This window comes from Ictidomys tridecemlineatus, chromosome 16, assembly GCF_052094955.1.
Source record: "Ictidomys tridecemlineatus isolate mIctTri1 chromosome 16, mIctTri1.hap1, whole genome shotgun sequence".
Classification (NCBI taxonomy): domain Eukaryota; kingdom Metazoa; phylum Chordata; class Mammalia; order Rodentia; family Sciuridae; genus Ictidomys; species Ictidomys tridecemlineatus.
This window is the reverse complement of record NC_135492.1, coordinates 13,144,236-13,165,924: the sequence shown is the minus strand read 5'-3', so window position 1 is coordinate 13,165,924 and position 21,689 is coordinate 13,144,236. Positions and strand designations below refer to the sequence as shown.

General features: G+C 33.5%; 1 long non-coding RNA gene and 1 pseudogene across 1 annotated transcript in view; both read right to left on the bottom strand.

The window, feature by feature from the left end:
* Positions 1–18,450, bottom strand: part of LOC144371332 (uncharacterized) — a 32,120-nt gene extending 13,670 nt beyond the window's left edge. The window contains exon 1 of the long non-coding RNA XR_013431418.1: positions 18,342–18,450. This is a non-coding gene — a long non-coding RNA (uncharacterized LOC144371332). The remainder of the gene's footprint in view (positions 1–18,341) is intronic.
* Positions 16,079–18,111, bottom strand: LOC144371393 (uncharacterized; annotated as a pseudogene).
* Positions 18,451–21,689: the final 3,239 nt, after the last annotated feature.

Below are 21,689 nucleotides of genomic sequence, written 5' to 3'. Positions count from 1 at the left end.
TAAAAATAAAAAAGCAAATTAAGTGAATAGACGGTTATTCTCTCAGTTCATAAGGAAACTGACACTTCAGTTTTAACATTCCCAAATTTGTAAAACCACTCTCACTGTGAAAATGTATCTTCAATTGGCTCATTTCAAAGTATAAAGTGAGAGAATACTAAGCAGTTAAGAAAAAAATTCTGAAAGGTTCTGGCACCCTAAACCCTCTCTGACAGCATGCAAATACTCCTTTTTACAAGGTCTCAATTATCACTGGTGAACCAATGCATATATGAAGTTAGTTTAACATTCTGATCTGTGATGTCTTTCTTCGGAAAGAGCATTGTTTTTTGTTTATTTGTTTGTTTGATTTTTAATTAGAGTTTTAATCCAGGGGCACTGTACCCTTGAAATGCATTTCAAGAAGTTTTGATTTTTTTAAAATGTGATACATGGGCTTACATATTTGCTTAGGATCTCTAAATTAATGAGTCTGGTCTCAAATTTACTTTCTTGCTACCTCATTTTTTTCACATCACTGTGATTACAGGTTTGTACCACCACTCCGGACTCTGCAACCACTTTTGATACCAAATGTGCAAACTTGCACAACAACCAATATTTCAACATCTAGTAGTTCAATAATTCTTATACCATCTAGTACAGATCTCACATGTTTGGTGTTCACTACTATCAAATTTTACTAACTGAAGTTCCAGTTTCAAGCCCAAAAATAGTATAATATTTATATTTATGATTCACTTCCTATAAATTAGGGGTCTCTACATCTACTTACTCAAGTTACTTATTCTGATATAAAAGAAGACACTTATGTATACCAGCATATTAAAAGTTATGCAAATCTGAAACTTCAGAAATGAAACCTTGCATAAAACAAAAAAAATATAAGAGGAAAATGGGACACTATATAGCCCATTTTAGGAAATAACTAGTTGAATTACCTCTAATTTTTATGTTCTGCTACAGAAGAGCCCCCTTCCCAATATGGTTTAAAAGATCCTCACTGTTTTACATATGCTGATTCAGATACTCATTTTGAATATTCTCATTATTTTTTTATAAAAAATATTTAATTGAACACTTTTACATTTAGGGGTAAGACAAAATATTTGTTAAAAAAACAATTGACTATTCTCTAGGTAATTTCCTTTATGTGAAACCCTTAGAATATTGACCCATCTCATGTCAGCCCAAACCAAAATACACACAATTTTCTTAAAATTCCTAAGTATTCATTGGCTTCAGGGTAAACGATCCTTCATTTGGAATTTTGATTTTTTTTTTTTTTTTGGTACAGGGGTATTCTAAAATTAAGATTTATTCTAGGCCTTTTAATTTTTTTTATTTTTTGAGACTGTCTCTCACTAAGTTGCTACACTAAGTTTCAACTTTGATCTTTCTTCCTCAACATCCAGGTTGTTGTGATTACTGGCATGTCCTCATATGCCCCCCAAAATATGAATGTTCCAACCTCCTTTGGTCTATTTTCTTTTTACCTCATTTATTTGCCATTTCTTCTAAAACAAAACCCTAGACAGCCTAAGATTTTGGATGTATCCATATCTTACGTTTGATTAATTTAAAGTATTGCAATTTAGATTTAGAAAATCAAAAGCTGCTAATAAACCTATCTCTGAATTTTTCAAATCTGAAATTCCAGAACTAGCTACACAGCAAGAAAAAAAATATAGCCACAGATACAATAAAAATCTTAGTTAACCTTCAATGATGTTCTTTTACAGGCTCAAAAAATTACATTAGTTTAAATACAATTTTATTTGATATTGGCCTCTATCTTTTCTCTTTGGAAACTTGTTGAAATCTTTCAAATATTAGTGATAAATTGCATTTTATAGGTAATAAAAATGTTAGACTAAGTGAGACATGCTCAACCCACCATGCTATTTACTTAAATATTTAGTTACCATCCCAAACTTGAGGCATTATATTATGTCTTTCAATTAGCATACAGTGAGTTTTTCCTTAAAGACATCTGCACAAACACACTAGGATATTTTTTTCTAAATCCTTGCTACAGCATATTCTCCTTTCAAAGCTGTGCCCTTATAATCAATCTTCCTTACATGAGTAGGACAAAATTATATTTGTCTTTCTCTTAAGTTACTAAATCAATAGATCTGAGCAGTAATGCGTTCCTGAAAAGTTTAACCTAACATTTGGGAAATATAATATTGATATTCCAATATCTGATCTATTAAGATGAAATGTATAAAGGATATTCTTGTAATCTCTAGAGTATCTAGAGTATCTAGCTAGTCCAACAAGGTGCTCCATTCCCTGGCCACAAGCTGCTGTGTAGGAAGAGAGGATCACACACAGGTTGGCATTCTTTAAGTAATTCAAAAAACATAGAAATTGTGGGCACCTTGGGTCAACTTCATGTAATTGTTACCTCATAGCCACTCAAAGACATGGCAGATACTGAAGAGACATCACACTCTAAAGTTTCTTAATGGGGCTTTCAACGTGTATATGCTTATGAAAGACAAATAAACAAAATTTCAAAGATTTCTTAATATCAAGGGTAAAACTCATCAGTGCCTACACACTGAGCAACATTCACCTCCCCTTTATATTTTTTATTCTAAATATATTAATCCTCTTGTCTTCAGCCTATTAAAAAGCTCAGATTATGAACATGCATCTTCACATCTGGCATTAGGTATAAATACTTATTAAAGAGTTTCATGTTAAAACCACATGTTCCTCTCATGTAAAAGTACAACCAAACACATCCACGCACACACACACACACTCACTTTTTAAATTCCATACAAAACTAAGAGAAAATGATGACTTAAAACTCCATAAAATTTGAAATTTTCTGGGAACAATACTTCATTATATACTGAATTAGCAGAGAAAATATGGCATTTAGGAAAATCTTGCTTACCTACATTGGAAGATGCACTTTAAAAAGTGGGTGCCACCTGATGAGGAAAGAGAAACTGAAAACCCCTTGGACCACAGCTACTCTCAAATATGAATTATTTATATGAGTCAAAAATCTCATGTCCTGATCCCGTATATAACAACCACTCTGAAGGTGTGTAGGTGAGAAAGTACAGAGCTGGTTTCAGGCCAGACAGAGGTCACCAATCTGGCACAGGACAAAAAGTAGAATTCTGACTGTGAACCGCATTTTTAGGGTCAGACATGGCAGGATATTGAGCTCTATCAAATTTAGACTAGGGTGAAAAGATTACAATGGTGACCTCAGGAAAGTGCAGGTTCTCACAATTAGTTATAACTACTTTTGCTCAGCCCATTCTTTTTAATTTTATAATATCCAGCCCTGCAGTCTTTTTATTTTTCAAATAATCTAGACATTGAAAGTCAGAGGGAAAGGGCCTGTCACAGAGCCACGCAGGCATCAAAAAACCTGGAGATGGTTAAAGAGATTTGCCTGAGACAGAGATGAATTGTCTCCCAGATTTTGAAGCCTAACCTCTATTCTTAGGGTTTTTTTTTCTGATTCAATAATTATCATCTCAATGATTTTTTATTTTATACTTTTTACCTGAATAGAAAAAATACCATGCTTAGACCCCTGTACCTCTGAGTGTAAGGTGAATAATTTCAATTCAGGATGTAAGACCCCAAAATAACAAAATGTTAATTACATTCTTTCTCAGAGCTTTCTAAGTGCAAGAACACCTGGCCATAAAAGGGGACATAAGTATTTAATGTTGAATATAATTTTATATCAATTATCAGTGACAATAATGCCAATGACAGATTCACAAATGCAAATAATAGAGTGAGAATTACTTTACATTTTTGGATTTCATAACCTTCTTACTCAGGCTAAACAAGGCTTTTTGATTGTTTGTTTTATTCCAGAGATAGACCCCAGGGATATATTACGGAGGAACATCTCTTGTTGTTTTCATTTTTTTTTATTGACAGAATCTCACTAAATTTTTGAGCCTGTCCCTAAGCTTGTGATTAACTTTCTTTAGTATCCTGACACCAGCATTACAGGTATGCAACAACATACCCATCTCATGTTTAGAAATTTTGAAGCAATCACATTTAAGAAAAAGTAGAGAATCTTCTACAGCATCATAGTTGGAAGAAATGAAATGATAAATATATATGTAACTGATCTTGTAGTGTTTGGAAGGAAAACAAATAAAAGAAATAATTATAAGTATGTATAAATAAATTTCTACAAATTCTTATACCTTATAAGTCATCACAAATAATTGGTACTTTATAATAATTCAAGTTATAAAATAATTAAACATTGCATTATATAATAAAATTATGATTATAATTTCTAAGTACATTTTTATATTTTTATCCGAATATATCCATAATTTTATCATTCCAATATAGAAACAATGAAAATGTTAGCTTATTACCTGTAGTGTTTCATTAAATTTTCAAATCTCACACTTCTTTCCACTTCTAATACTTCTCAATGTAGATCAACCACATTTCAAGAATTCATTAGCCACATGTGGCAAATGGCTGTCACATCACAAGTGTATATTTGAGTGCTGTGATACCCTGAACTGTAGATAATTGAATGACTAAAACCCTCATTCCTTATGAGAGGTAAGGAAACATGTCTTCCTTAGCAATATTTCTCCTTTAAACTAAATGACAAAGAAATGGTATTTTTATACCCAGGAGTGTGCTCTAAGGTGAGAATTGCCTAAGGCATGCCATTCTTCCAAACTGATAACTGTTAAAATCTGTAGCTTTTTCATATATTAGACAGCAAACAAATGATGATGCAAATCCAGATGGAAGTGTCCTCATGTCGTCGTATCTGTCGACACCTTGAAACTGAAATTTAGTTGTGAACAAAAAGATTAAATTTTGTTTATTTTCCCAATGGGCCTTCATCCTAGGAATCCAGCTATGGTTGTCTGGTTTATCTTTTGTTGCAGAGTATGCTGTGAGTTAAAGTACTAATAACATTTTTATGTCTACATGAATTCTGGCATTACTCAAAATAATTTTATATGACTTTCAACATTAAATCAAGAAAAACTCATTGCTTTTTCCAAGCCTAAATCCATGCAGTTAACTTGAAATTAGCATGTTTTGAATTCTGGCTTCCTGTTTCCATTACATGTATTTAAGCTACTAAGTATTACAAAGCTGTCAAGTATCACAAACTAAAAGCAAACTGACTAATTCATAATTCAAATGAGCAGTTTATGAGCAAGCCAAATATGGACTGGGTTTATCGGGGCTATTCTGATTTCAGCAGATACTTTAAAAGTGTAAGCTCAGCTATTCAACATGGTTACCCTTTTTCTGGAAGAGAGATGGCTGTCCAATGTAGTCTTTTCATTCTCATTCACATAGCCTCTTCTCCTTCATAAACCTAATATGAACTAGTTCTTGTTGAGATGATGGGATTTACAAAGACAAAAACAGGAAGAATTTAAGACACTTTAGATCAAAGAACAATACCAGTACATTTGCATATTCTCTCTCTTCTACTTGGTGTCATATAATAGCCATTTTCAAATTCACATATTGGCAAAGAGACACTACCTCTTGATAAGGACAGCTATAAAAGAGTATTGCCAATTGCTCGGATACAGGGAAGGATATGGAACTGGAGATTTTTTTTTCATTTTATGCTTTTTTTCTTTTCTATCAGAGAACATTTTTTATGTTTATTCTAAATTAATAAAACTTTACAATGCCACAGGTACTAAAAGGCTATTCAGGGTTTCAACTCAGAATCACAACTGACTGCCTCAAGAATTCAGATTTTCCCCAGTTCACAATAATCATGAAACTTTTCTAGGGCTCTTGATATAGTTCAGTGGAATGCAAAAGGCCCTGAGTTGAATTCCCAGCACCAAAAAAATATCATAAAATATTTTCTAGGAATTAAGAAATTGAAGAATTACACCTCTGCTATAGAAGCATAATTTTTTGGGGTTCATGTCCTTTAATATTTTTTGCTATTCAAACACTTTTAAGAACATTCAAGTTTGCGTGTGTGTGTGTGTGTGTGTGTGTGTGTGTGTGTGTTTAATAGGGAATAATTTGTGTAAATCAATTTGGACTCTGTTTGGAAAATAAACCTAAATATTCATTTTTATTTTTCATCATGAGATAATAGTGAAAATGTGCATAACACACAGTGTATCTTCAACTTAGTTTACTCTTTTTTTTTGGTGTTTATAGTCTACTCATAATTTTTAATCTAGACTAACCCTAGACATTATTTTCATGAAATAGTTTCTTAATATGAAAGTAAGGGAACATGATAGGTCTACTGAAAAAAATATTTCCTCCACAAAGAGTTTGACTAAACACCTGAGGATATAAATATATATATATATTCTTTTATTTTTTTCAACTTGGCAAATCTATTCTCTATATACCCCACATGAAAGGCTGAGTAGACAACTCCCTACAACACACAAGGAAACCACACAGAGCTAATGTGTTTTCAACTCTGAAACAATGATTCCTAATTCTTGGTAAAGTATACAGTCACCTGATTTGCTCCTTAATTTCTAAAAATAAAAATAAATAAATATTGCATTAAAACAATGTAATCCATATCCCTGGAGAGAAATCCAGGCATTCTTGTGTTTGAAAGATATAAAATAAATTACTATGTGTAGTAAAACTAAAAACTACTACTTTAAATTAACATCTTTTGATGAATGAGTTGCAAAGACATATAAGATATGTGCTCATGAGTTTGGCCACACAATTTCTCAGTATTTTTTGTTTTTGTGTTTTCTTTTAGCTATGAAATATACTTGTGATAACCAACTAACAATTTAAAAATCTTATTTTGAATCAAAGTACTGGAGATTATTGTTGATAAGTGCTTAGTGTTTTAGCATTATGTTTGAAGTGAGTGAGCACATTATGGCAGAAGCCCATGGCATACAAAATCACCAGGTGTCAACAATTCCTTTGAAGTATATACTCTACAATGAACTAAACAATTCTAAATATGATATATTTTTGTAAAGTTTCCACTAAATAAAACACCCTTGGGAATAAACATTAAATACAGGGACTCTTATGGGGAAGCTATCTAAACCAGAGCACCTGTATTGTGTTATTGATATCCTCTACATACAATGATCATTGACAGTCATTTTTCCAATTCAACTCAGATAAAAAAATACTGGGAATACATCAGACACAGGACATAGGTCTAAGTGCCTTGATTATGAACCACATCATTTTATCAAATAATTTAATTGGAGAGAATTATTTTTTAAAAAAATGTGTCAAGCCATATGTTGTGCTGCATGCCAATAATCCTAGCAATGAGGGTGCCTGATGATTTTGGAATGCAAGTACAATGACAGAATTTGTAACATAGTATGGTGTCATTTCAAATTAAAAAAATATTATCAAAGTGAATATTTTACCATTGGAAAAAAGTATATATATATATATATATATATATCTTCACTGGTGCATATGGGGGGGTGTGTATGCTTGTATATATATTTGGTGATACTTACATTTATCCTCTGTACTGAGGGAAAAAATGAATAAATTATAATGTTTACCAACTTGTTGCTGAATTATATAAATAAATAAAAATATGCCATGGAAAGAATGATAAAATATTAAAATATAAAGGGAACTAATTTGATATTTGTAATAAATCATAAATTGCTGCTTGTATGCTGAGAAACCTAATTATTTCACAAATATAACTTAAAATTTTCATTAAAGTATGATGCACATATAAAAGCACATAAAACATTTATGTAAAGATTCAAAAGTTATTCAATAGTAAACACATTTTGAATTAGCCCTGCTCAGAAAAATCTAAATCAGTTTTTTACCTACTATCCCAAAGAGCAAAAAGGTTCTTAGTAACAAGAATGGAAATGTTTTATTACATAAAAATAAAATGTATCTAAATAAAGTAAATATTTTACCAGTTACCCAGATTTAATTCCTGCTTATTATGTGCCATTTTTATTTTTTTCTTTGCTACTACCCATTTCACAACATAGTTCAGCCATTTTCCCTTTATATTTATTTTTGGTGAGGTCATATGGACATGTCTTGAATGTCATAGAAATACATTATATAGCTTTAACAAATATAATGATAAAAACCTTCACTGATTTTAAGCACAGAATATTTACATAATCACCCCCCAAAAAAACATTTTCTTTTACATATAACTTTTTTTTCTCCAGGAGGATGTTACTGTAATGGATTATAAAAACTATAATTTTATTTTGCCTGGCATAAAGCCATATAATTTAAATACAGCTGCTGTAATAGACAGTAAGCATGTGTACATCAGTAAAATGTTCATTTCAACATTCAAAAAAATTTGAGTTATTTCTTATTTTGGACCATTAGGACAAGTGGGGCCATCAATAATTTTAAACAAATAATTATTAAACTAAGCTAATTCTTTTCTATTATTTCAATGACACTGTATATTATTTTTACTGGTTGCTATGAAAATTATAATTTCCATTTTACCATTTCAATTTAATTAGAGTCAATATTATATAAGTTTACTAAAATAAAAATAAAAATCATACCATAGCCCAATGATGAAAGGCATACATTAAGTGAGGGCAATGTAGAGAATATAAAGAAATAGTAGCTCGTGACTCACTCTTCCTCCATGAATACATTTAATGAAAATATTATGTTTCAAGTTTCTCTTAGAAAAAGTAAAAAAATGAGTTGAGAGATTTATATAAAGTGTACAACTGGGAAAATATCTAACACTTGATGATTTTTAAAAGCTAAGGTAGACTTGGGTGTCAGTCCAGCCTTAGGCAATGTGCTATGTGATTGGAACAGAATTACCAACAGCTACTGAAACTCTGAAAAGAGGAAGATCAGGAATATATATATATATATATATATATATATATATATATATATATATATATATATATATATATATAAACCCTATCGCTAAATAATTTTCTGTGCTTTAGATCTTAATTTTGCTTGTGCTGAGGAAGAACCTTCAAATTAATAGTACTAAGAATACAAAAAGAAATGATAGTTATCTACGTTCATGCAAGAACATCCATGGGCTTAAAACCCTGGGATCCGAACAGAGAAGTTAAATCACAAATAACTTATTTTATGCATTTTTGGGTGGTCAGCACACAAAAAGCTCCAGTCTCTAGCTTGCTCCTCTAAAAATCCCATGACAGCCAATTTTTCGAAGCAAGAAAATTTTTCTTCACTGACTGATGTAATCTCCTAACATCTTCTATTCAATGGAAGAAACTAGTTACCTAACATATAAGAAAACACTCTGAAAAAGAAAGGTAGGAGGGTTAAGCAGAGGACCCCAAATAAAAAGACCTTCAAAATGCTCAAGTTCTGTGAATGAAGCTTACTGATGCAAATCTCCTCGAGATCACAAACTATTGGTTTACCATTGATTTGCAAGCATTTAAAGGAACTTCTAAAATCCCAAGCAGAATCTTTTTTTGTTAAATATCAGTCTAAATTTAATAGGTATAGTTTCTCAGAAAAGCAGCTGAAAGAAAATTTCAAATTCCACTGCTATAAAAAATGTCTCAACTAAATTAATATTATACTATATTGTGAAAGTGTTACTTTCTTCCACATTCATGTAATTTTATACAGTAGCCTTCTAACATGTGTGCTTCAGATGCAGAAGCTCTTACACTTGGCTGGTGCACTAAAAATTTGTTGCACTTAAGAATACAAATGTGATTTACATACATGTGAGTTTATCTATGGTGGTTTCTAATTTTTAAACATATATTAGTGTCAGGTAAAGATAGCTGGTACTTTTGCTCTTATATATCACAAACTCTTTGGCAAATTTTATATACTTTAAACCTTGTAAGAAAATTTTAAATTTTGTTCTGATGCTTTCTTAAAGTAAAGTATGGTAAAATTTTGATGGGGTATTATAGAAAATGGTCTTCTTTATAATGACAGTTTCATCATCTATAAATAGGGTGTACAATTTAGACTTTTGTGTGCTTTTTGTATTTTGATTTTTCTCAAACTCTGCACATTTCCTTTCATAATATGCTTACATATAAAATGCAACACTCATGTGAAATCTACAAAAAAATGTATCTGATGTTTTATATTTTTTTGTTAAACTAGATGTAATACAATAAAAAAGTATATGGTTTATATAGTCATTATTTCCCATAATAAAAAGGATACTTAGAGTTTAAACTCTATGTTCTTTTTTTGAGAATGCATTTATTCTGTTAGTCAATAATATTTGAATATTTGAGTATTTTATGTGATTTTATTTTTTATTATTTTTTTGTGATTTTGGGAATTAAATCCATGGTGTCCTATTAATGAGCTATATTCTCAGCTATTTTTAAAATTTTGTTTTGAGATGGGGTTTTTCTCAATTTTAGAATTGTGGTGCTCTTGCCATTGCTTTTAAAGTACAGGCTATTTCAGGTTTGCAAAAAATATACAGTATATGTCCCTCTTATTTATGTTAACTTATGAATTCTTTGTTTTCTTTTCTATTTAAAAATATTTGTTATTAGTTCTTACATTCAATATTTATTGTGTGAAAATAAGCTGTTTTGTGGTATGAGTGAAGGACACAATATCATCATATTATCACACAGATGTCTAAGTAAGCTAACATTTTTCTTTTAAATGAAGACATTTTTTTTTCTTCCATACACTATAACATCTATGAGGTACCACTGCCTAAATAGCAAGAAAGGGTTTTGTCTGGAGTTCTCCACTTATTTATTTCATTATGAGGTCTACACTTAAACATTGAGTTACATCCCCAGCACTTTTTTGTATTTTATTTAGAAAAGTAATCTTGCTGAGTTGCTAAGTGCCACATTAAGTTTCTGAGACTGGCTTTGAAATCATGATCCTCCTTCACATACAGGACAGACTGACAATTTTCCCACAGCCTGAAGCCCTGGTGGTGGCAGAGATATGGTCACAGGCCCTAATAATACCAATCTGGAGAGGAAAAGTGGAGACAATATTTTCTTCTTCTGAAAAGAATACTTTGGTTTTATGAACATCCAGAATATATGGCTTTCCTTTGTTGATGCTTTAAAGTGCTAATTCAGAATGTAACTGAGAAGGTGGAGAGATAGCTCAAATTTTAATCTTGGGTCCAAGCCTAGCTCTACTCCAGACTCTTGTGGGCGTGATCTGCTAATGTACCTCTTCTGCCACCCATATTTGTAACACTGGCTGAAGGACTGTATGCAACAGGAACAATGCCTGCACAATTCCCACATTCCAGGTGCAGTGCCCACCCTTTCCTCTCACCTCTGGAAGCCCTTTGTGTTCCCTAGCACTAATATGGGGAAGGTCTAACAGAAACAAGGGCATTTAGTGCCTCCCCATGACCAAGACCAAGTCGTACGGGTTACAGATGTAGTTGCTCTGGCCCTTTTGAGGAGATTGCCATTCTTGTAAGAGTGCCTTGGGTTTGTTTTAATCATATAAAGGAGATGCACATAAACACAGGCACTGTCACAAAGAGCTACAGCTTTCTTTTTTTTCAATTATTTTAAGGAAGAAAGATAATATACATGTATATATATATAGTTTTGGGTAGACAAAACATCTTTATTTTATTTTTATGTGGTGCTGAGGTTCGAACCCCGTGCATGCCAGGCAAGTGCATTACCACTTGAGCCACATCCTCAGTCAGAGTTACAGTATTCTATAAGCAGTAGTGAAGAGCCATTTGGGTAGGTTGAGGGTTGGTCAGGAGATGAGAGTGTGGGAGGTTATGGAGAACTTGGAAAAGAGACTTTCTTCTATTTGTAAAGAAGAAAAGATGAGACAGCATAAGTGGATTCATGGTCAGTATGTTATTATAATTTCAGTGAGCTTTAGGGGGAATGAGCCATCTCTGGTATTCTGGTACCTGGATATGCTATGATTAGATCAGACAAAAACTGACCTTGGATGTGGGAGCACAATAGAAAGGATATTGGTGGTACGGAAATTATATTAGTTAGTTTACACATGAACAACTTTGAAGCTTGCTGACTATCTATAAAAATTAGCTCTCTCCAGAAGGTCATGACTGGGTGAAGTCATCCATGCCTGGGTGAGGTGGTCCATGCCTATAAATCAAGTGATTCAGAGGACTGAAGCTAGTGAATCCAAGTTAAAGGCCAGCCTGAGCAATAGAGTGAGACACTGGCTCACAGTAAAATTTAAAAAACACATCTAGGGATCTTCTTCAGGTATAGTTAATCAGCTACAGAATGCTTGTGAGTTAAATCCCCAGTACCTCTCTCTCTCTTGAACATACATACACTAACCAACAAACACACACACAGTCAAGAATTTATCCCCTTCATGGTCAGAATAGCCCTATTTTCAAAGAAAGAGAGTCTCAACTGTAAAATGCCTTGGTAACACAAGTACTTTCTATTTCCAGAAAAAAAGAAGAAGAAAATGACTCTGTAGGTGCTTCTAGAGGCTTGCTCTCTGCTTCATCAGGCAAGGGCTTGTGTTTGTGATTCTTTTTTAAAATTTTTTGCTCCACGGACACTATGCAGCCTTTTGCATGACTGCAGAGAAGTAGGACTCCATGTTTTAGTGAGGCATAAAGCTTGGCCAGCAGAGAAGAGAATTCTGATGCCTGTCAACAGTCTCTCCTCTGTCCTTTGATTCTCAAGTTGTCACAACGTGATACCTGCCTGGGACAAGCTCAGGATGTTTGGAAAAAAGATAGACTACTCAGGTACACAAAAGAGGGTAGTGGCCTGCCTGGCTTTGAATCTTACTGGAGCTTTTTTCTCTCTGATGACACCTTGAAAAAGAAAAGTAAAAAATTGCACAGAAAATTCTGGAATGTGCAGGATCAGAAGTAAAATGTTTTTCTTATAGATGGCACTATAATTTCCCAGATTACCAGCTCCAGCATGGGGCTGCAGATTCTGATGGCCTGAATATTAATTTGTGTGTGTGTGTGTGTGTGTGTGTGTGTGTGTGCACGCGCGTGTGGGCGCACTTGCGCACATGAATGCAGATGAAGTCCTCAGTGACTCCCTATTTATTCTTGGAATAGAAGATGTGAAAAGACTACTTCCTCAATAGGGTTGTGGCTAAGGAAGGATCTTTCCTGTTGTTCAAGTAGAGTCATCTGGCTTGATATTGACAATTGACCAGGGACTGGTAAGGTTTGGGAAGGATGGTAGAACTCTTTGACAGAGAGTTAGTAGCATCACAATCAGGCCCAAATTAAACATTTTCCTACCTGCAGGCTTTAGTTTTCTTCTAATAATATGCTATTTGTCTTTTTCTGCTCCTTTTTTTGTTTCGTTCTTGACTTTCTCACTACTGGAAGACAATCATTTTGCTTAAAGCACTGGGGAGAAAATAATGAATTAGAAAAATACCAGTTTTTTTTTTTTTTTTCAGCATATATGGTCTATCCCACGGTTTGTGAGCCTGAGTATGGTTAAACTTAGAGACCAAAGACTTGTTTTTCCTAAGGGGCTTGTCCATCATGATGATGTTTAGTAATCCTATTCTCAACCTTGAAAATAAAAACTGCCTTTAGAAGGCCCAATGTCCACTGCGTGTGTAACCACTGCCATGGCTGAGACTACTGAGCAGTGAGGCATGAAGCTAAGTCCACACCTGCAGTGGAGTTTGCATGGATGTCTCTGTGCCTTTTTCTGGTCAGTTTTATTTAGAGTTCTGATCTTCCTAAGTTCTTAAGCTTTGCCACATTATTTATATTTGTATAGTTTCTCCCCAGTATGAATCCTCTGGTGTTGAGTAAGGCATAATCTTTTATTAAAAGCTTTGCTACCATTTTTACATTTGTATAGGTTTTCTCCAGTATGAATTCTCTGTTGTTGAATAAGGCATGATTTTTGAGTCTGAATTACTGGAACTTTCTGGGGTTTTGTGTACACCAGTTTTGAGAGTAATTGATCAGAGGCTATGAAATGAATACCCCATCAACAGAGGCACCTTCTTAATATTTGGGGATTAACATGGAGGTATTTCTATGACAGTAAAATTCAGTGGAGGTATCTGTGCTTTATAGCACTATGGTGATCACTAAGCAATTATTGCTATTATTATTTTTTGTTGTTGTTTAAAAAGCTTTTTAAAATGAATCAATTGTTCAGAATTATGCACAGCAAAACTGAGTCTGACAACCACACAACCTGAGTCTCTGTTTTTTTTTTTTTTTTTTTTTTTTGTACTTGGGAGCAAACCAAACTGCTCTCTACCACTGAGGCAAATCCACAAATCTTTATATTTAGACTTAGAATCTTTCTAAGATGCTTAGATTCTTATGAAAAGCTGAGGCTGGTTTTGAAACTGTGATCCTTCTTCCTAAGCCTCTCTTGCTGCTTGGGTAAAAAATATGTAATACTATGCCCAGCAAAAGGCTAAGTATTCCAGAATTCTGAGAGAACCTGAAGTATTGCAGTGGAAGAGATTTTCTCATATTTTATTAATTGTTAAAACATCATTCCCTGAGAAGAAGCACATTAAAGAGCCAAAGATGGGTCCAGTAGAAGTTATAACTTTTTGAGTTTTCACAGTGTGGCTTGGAAAATACCTGCCTTTTCCTAGGTTACACAACTGTATTCTTGTAAGTGTAACTGGCAGGATGGACTCGTCAGTTCAAATGCTTTTCATTGACATCATTTTTTAACCATTCTTTTTTTTTTTACAAATGTAACAAAACTATTGATTTTACAAGTGTGCAGGGATATATATATATATATATTTGTATGTAAGCAAAGCCACACATTGGTACAAAGACACACAGTGTTTCTCCTGGTCTTTCTAGTAAATTCTATAGTATGTTTAGGTGTGGGAAAAAGTAGTATGCTTATTTCTCATTTGTGCAGATCCTCTGGAGGCTCAGGGGCTCAAAGTAATGGAAGGAGGATACGGGCCCTATGGGTTATAGTCAGGTCTCCTGCTACCTATTCAGTGTGAGTATTCACACCCACTACATGTGTGGATTTAGCCACAACATGTGTTGCATTTTGCTGTTCAATATCCTTGTTTCTCAGCGACCTGGTTTCAAACTTGTGAACTCTGCATTTGATGTAGAAAGCAAAGATGTATCATGCAGGACATATTAAAAGCAAGAATCTAATACCTGAGGTGTGATTAAACCATTTTTGAATGGTTTTTATGGATATGAAATCCTGAGTAGAATTTTTTAACTTACTACAGAGCAAAATAAATTGATGTGTGGGTGCAGTGATGCATGCCTGTCATCCAAGCAGCGCAGGAGTCTGAAGCAGGAGAATCACAAGTTCAAATCCAGCCTTAGTAGTAAAAGTGATATGATTATGAAATCCTGAGTAGAATTTTTTAACTTACTACAGAGCAAAAGACATTGATTTGTGGGTGCAGTGATGCATGCCTGTCATCCAAGCAGCGCAGGAGTCTGAAGCAGGAGAATCACAAGTTCAAATCCAGCCTTAGTAGTAAAAGTGAGACCCTAAGCAACTCAGTAAAATTGTGTCTCTAAATACAAAACAGGGCTGGGATGTGCCTTAGTGGTTGCGTGCTCTGAATTCAAGCCTCAGTATACTCCCCCCAAAAATATAAAATAATTAAGACATTGATAAAAAACATACTTTCCATCTGAGGTTATTGTGAAAACATTGATGTGATCATAGACTTCACGCATAAGATAGTATTATTAATGTGTTGGTTTGGAACAAAAGAGGCCTTTAAATCCATAGATAGCCTTGGAAAAAAAGAAGATGAGTTGAAATCAATTAATACAGAGAAACTGAGGAAAGGACAAGTGAACCTAAAGAGGTCCACAGAAGTAAATAGGACCAAAGATCCAACCATGTTTCCTGCCCACTTCCATGGACTCTTGACTAACAGCCAGTTTTCAAGTGTTGGGATTTCATGGAGTCAGCACTGTAGAGATATCTCTGAGCAATTTTAATTTTTCTTTCCAGTATGAACTTTCTGGTGACCAATGAGGTGTGATCTTACAATAAATGACTTTTAAATTCGATAGAACTGTTAAAATAGTCTCAAGTATGAATAATCTGTTTCAAGTAAAAACACTTGAAGCATACTTAAAACCTTGCCACATTCTTAATATTTACATGGCTCTTATCCAGTATGAATATTTGGTGAACAACAATGGTTTTCCTAAAAGAATAGCTTTGCCACATTCTTTGTATTTGTATGGTTTCTCCCCAGGGTGAATTCTCTGGTGTTGAGAAATGTGTGATCTTTGATAAACAGCATTGCCATATTCTTTACACTTGTATGGCTTTTCCCCAGTATTAATTCTCTGGTGTCAGATAAGATATGGTCTTTGATTAAAAGCTTTGCCACATTGTTTGCATTTGTATGGCTTTTTTCCCATATGAAGTTTCTCGTGATGACTAAGGAGTGACCTTCAATTAGAAGCTTTTCCACATTATTGATATTTGTATGGTTTTGCCCCAGTATGAATTCTCTATTGTTGAGGAAGGCATAACATTTTATTAAAAGCTTTGCCACTTTCTTTACATTTGTATGGCTTTTCTCCAGTATGAATTCTCTGTTGTTGAGTAAGGCATAATTTTTTATTTATAGCTTTGCCACATTCTTTACATTTGTATGGCATTTCTCTAGTATGAAGTCTCTGATGTTGAGAAAGTTGTGATTTTCTGCTGCACCCCTCCCCTGACTCAGGCAATGGCAAGGCCCTACTGAAGTGGATGTCACAAGGTATCCATCCTCTGGAGGAGCATACTATGTTTCTGGGAATGGGCTGGGGTTTTTTGTATTCCTTTAACAAGTATAGTTGAAACTTCTCATATGACCCATAAGTATGAAGAAAAATGCATGACTTTTCCAATTAATGCAACTAATTCTAAAGAATGAATCTCTTTTCTATGAATGCAATGATTCACTTGTAGAACATAAATTGTTAATGTTTAATGAGAAACCTTCTGTAGGAAAAGCAGTCAAGGAAGTTTTTGAGAAATTAAATTGAAATCTAGAGAAGAAAATTTAACATTAAGAAGACAGATTGGTGCTTGGTACTGGGCAACTTCTTCTTGTTCCTGTGCACAACACTTTGTGCTCTTACTCTTGTTTGATTAAAATTAGTAGCCTCTTGTTTCAAGTTAACTACTTGCCATAACCGTGGCACCGGTTCTAGTCCATAAGTCAAGAAATAATAGTCAAGGTATAAGCCAATAATCTGGGACATTTCTAAGTATTATTAAAAGCTAAACAAGCAGAAACAGCTCAAAGCAAAATGCAAACTGAAAGTAAAAATGCTTGCCAATGTATAAGCCAAAATATATTCTTCTTATCTAATTGTAGCTACATAATATTTTGTTTCTTTAAACAATAATTCCTGTTTTGTAACCACAAAATACTGTGAGCCTGCCAAAATAAAAAGTATATATGATTAACTTAAGAAGTAAAGATTGGGATTCAGGACCATCACTTTTGACTGTTATTTCTCCACCCTCTTTCACCGAGTCTTCACCATCTGTTCTTCTCCTAAGACCCCTGCCAGAGCTGGACCACAACAATTTTCAATTAAAAGCTTTGCCACATTCTGTACATTTGTATGGCTGTTCTTCTGTATGAATTCCCTAGTGTTCAATAAGGTGTGATCTTTGATTAAAAGCTTTGCTACACTCTTCACATTTGTATGGCTTTTCTCCTGTATAAAGTCTCTGCTGTTGAGTAATAAGTGATTTTTGATTAAAAGCTTTGCCACATTCTTTACACTTGTATTGCTTTATTCCACCATGTATACTCTAGTGTTGAGTAAGGTGTGATTTTCAATTAAAAGCTTTGCCACATTCTTTACATTTGTATGGCTTTTCTCCTGTGTGAATTCTCTGGTGTGAAAGGGATGATTTTTTATTAAAAGCTTTGCCACCTTTTTTACATTTGTAGGGCATTTCTCTAGTATAAAGTCTCTTGTGTCCAGTAAGTTGTGATTTTCGATTAAAAGCTTTGTCACATTCTTTACATTTGTATGGCTTTTCTCCAGTATATATTTTCTGGTATTCAGTAAGGTATGATTTTTATTAAAAGCTTTGACAGTTTCTTTACATTTCCAGATTTTCTATCCAGTATGATTAATATAGTGCTTAAAGAGGTTTGAACACTTGAAGACATTTTCACATTTTTTAAATTTATAAGGTATATCTTCATTGAAAAGCCTATGGTTTTTTAGTAACAGAAGGAATTTGAGTACACTATTTTTCACATTTTCTACTGCTCTGATAATCAATTGAGGAATCTTTAAATGCTTTTACATATTTTTTTAACTTGTAGGGATTTCCACAAATATTAATTCTCTGGAGTTCAGAGATTTTTATAGTTTTATTAAAAGTGCTTTCACATACCTTATATCTGTAGTTTGTAACTTGATTATGGAAGCTTGGATAAATACATTTTGGGCATGAATTAAAATTTTTTTCACTTTTATCATTGTAAAGCTCTTTGAAATTATCACATGGGTGTTTTCTAGGATTTAAAAAAAAGTAAATTTTAATGACTTTCACAGAATTTACATTGTTTTACACCAACTCTAATATACTGCTAATTACCTAGTGTAGAGATTGTCTACAGGTCCTGAAAGACTTATCATAAATATAGATATCTCTCTGAGTATCTACATCTACCTTTAAATTAAGCAATAGTAGGTATGTACAAATCCCCCCACATTCATTATAATTCCATGCATTGCCACAAGGAGAAACTGTTCATTGCATTATTTTTTGTAAACTAACATCAGACTATTAAAACTAAGAAATTCCTCCTCCTCCTCCTTCTCCTCCTTCTATCTTTTCTAAGAAATATTTTTGGATATTTACAGAAATGTGCATTTCAAATTATTCCAGTGACTAACTGAAGCATGAAATAGACTACATAGAAAATTTTTCACTTTTTAGAGGAAGGGTATAATTACAAAATGCTGTATAAATATATTGAACAGCACATATAGGTCCTCAAATGTGATTGCCATATGTGTTGTTTTCTCTCTCCAGCTTAGCCAATGCCCCATATCCCACAGTTCCACCTTGCCTCCAACACACTATTTTCTAGTTTTAATTTGCAGAGAATCCTGCAGGCATTGGGCCATAATCATGGTTCTGACGTGCCAGAGCATTCTTCATTAAGCCAAAGAGTAAACTCCATCTTCACTGGGCTGCTCAACTTTCCAGTAAAAATATCTATCACTGAAGGTGTTTTTAAAATTCTTTATATGTAACAAGCTCACTGAAATCGGTTAGAGTATACTTTTGATTTGTTGAAAATATATTTCTGGAGATGCACAGGTGAGTAGTGCTAGAGCCTCAGAAAAACCTAATGGCAACAGGATTTAGTTCACTGGGGACATGTATTGGATCCAGGATGTCTCTGGGTCTCACACTTGGAAAGTTTTTTCCATTCAAGCCAAAACCACAGAATGCATAGATCTTTTGGGATATTTACTTGGGAGTCTAGACAAAATCCCTATTGCTATGAAAGATGAAGCAGTGAATGTCAGATGGAGTTGCTGAAATATATCTATAAATTGTGCAAGAAATTAAAAAAAAAAAGCATGGAAGCCATTAGGGAAAAAAACTCTGGTATCTGGGAACTTATAGTTGAAATCCAGCTGGTTGGACACTGTTCAGTACATGTTTTTTACTACCTAGTTTTGACTAAACTCAGCATGGCACTTGAGATGGTATCATCCATCGGAACCACATAGCCACTTATCATCACAGAGATGGGTGAGACTTGCCAAAATGCCAACCAACCTGTCTAAAGAAAGACTCTTCCTGTTGAAATCTCATTCTTAACTTTGATGTACACTCCCTTAAATAAAAAACAGAAAAATTATCTAGTCATTGTTGTTTAGATCCTATGTGGTCAAGAGAATCTACAAAGTGCTTTACCCCTTTTAACTAAGTTATGGCCCTGTCTCATATTCCTTTCCTATTTATTTCAGATATTCATTTTCTTTTCAGGTGGCTCATCACTTTCCAAGAAGGAAATGACTCAGGTGGGATGCTTGAGGTCCCATGACATGGAATGATTACGTTAACTTATGAGCCATAAATAGATAGGTAACTACACAAAGACTGCTTCAAGTTAAATTAAAATTATAAATGAACATTTACAAGCACCCTTGACTCAAACCATCAAGTTTCAGAGAGAAGGGTCTACAAAAATGGTATTCTGAAACAGTAGACAGAATCATGGAATGACAAAGACATTATAGATCTTTGTTTCCTAAAGAAAATTTCATAGTAAGCCATGCCCCATTCAAAGGTGGTCTTACCTCACCAATGTGCTGTCTTAATTGTCTTAAAAGTTTTAGAATTAGAAGCTTTAGTCCTTCATTGTTCTTTATTAGCCCCACCTAGCACAAGTTGAAGAGTCAGTCTTCTGAGATGTCGGTAATAATATAACCTGATGAACTTGTAATTTTCTGTATAAATAATTTTCATAATTTTTTTTTCTTTTCATTAAAACTTTTCTGAACTTCCCTCCCTTTTAATTTATTTTTTTAATTAAGTATTAACTGTCTTGGTATCCATACCTGTTCATTATCAAGTTTTGCAAAAAATTTTTTATTTCTTGTTCTCCTGAAAATTCTTGGTTAGAAGTAGTACCTGAAAATAATTAAAACAGCAAGTTATTCCACGTATGACACTATGGTAAATACACTATGCAAATATATAAAACCTTACCAATGTAGGGGGCAAAGCCACAGAACAGTATGATTCAAGGCCATTAATACTCAAGAAATATGTAGAATTTAGTACAATATGCTGACAAAAGCAGTGAGAACTTTCAAAATTATCTTAAAAATTTGAAGCACCAAAGATGAGGACAGTATTCAAACTGACTTATATTATCACAATTACAGCCCTTTACTTCTACATATTTGAACTCCACCTGTGACTCAAATTTTGCAGGAAATAAATTTCTTATTAAGTTATTTTTAAAATCTTTTTGGGGAGTATTTCTTATGTTGAAACACAGTGGTATTCTATCACTAGACTACATCCATAGACCTTTCTATGTTTATACTTATTTTTTAGACAGTTTATTAACACAATGCTACAATTTATTTCAAACTGGCATTCCATTTCCTTAGATTCCCAATTACAGTTATATGTCATTGCACATAACCTGTTTTTGTTTACATTGTAACTTCCAAATATTTTCCAAAATGACTATAATGATTAGTTTAACTGATTTTAAATAGAAAAATCCCAATGAAAATAATAGCTCACACAATAAAGGGTATAATCACCTCAAGTAAATAATTGACAGTTGGAAAATTGATGTTGTTAATTATCTAAGCAATGCCCAATAACCACTTGAAAAATGTTTATTAAACTAAATAAAAATGTGGATAATTGAAAAAAATTCAGAAAAAAAGTAGAAATTATATACTAGAAATATTCTTTTAAAAATGTCTCAGGCTAGGGATACATTTTAGATGGTAGGCTGTTTGCCTCACATGCAAAAGGCTGGGCTTGATCCCCAGCACACCCCCCACACACACACAGTCTCATTAATTAACAATTTGAGGAAGAAAAATATTAAAGGCTAGAATTAATTAAAAGACACAGGTAATGCTGGACACAGTGTTGCATGTCTTTAATCCCAGCATCTCGGGAGGCTGAGACAGGAGGATCAAGAGTTCAAAGACAAACTCAGCAATAGTGAGGCACTAAGCACCTCTGTGA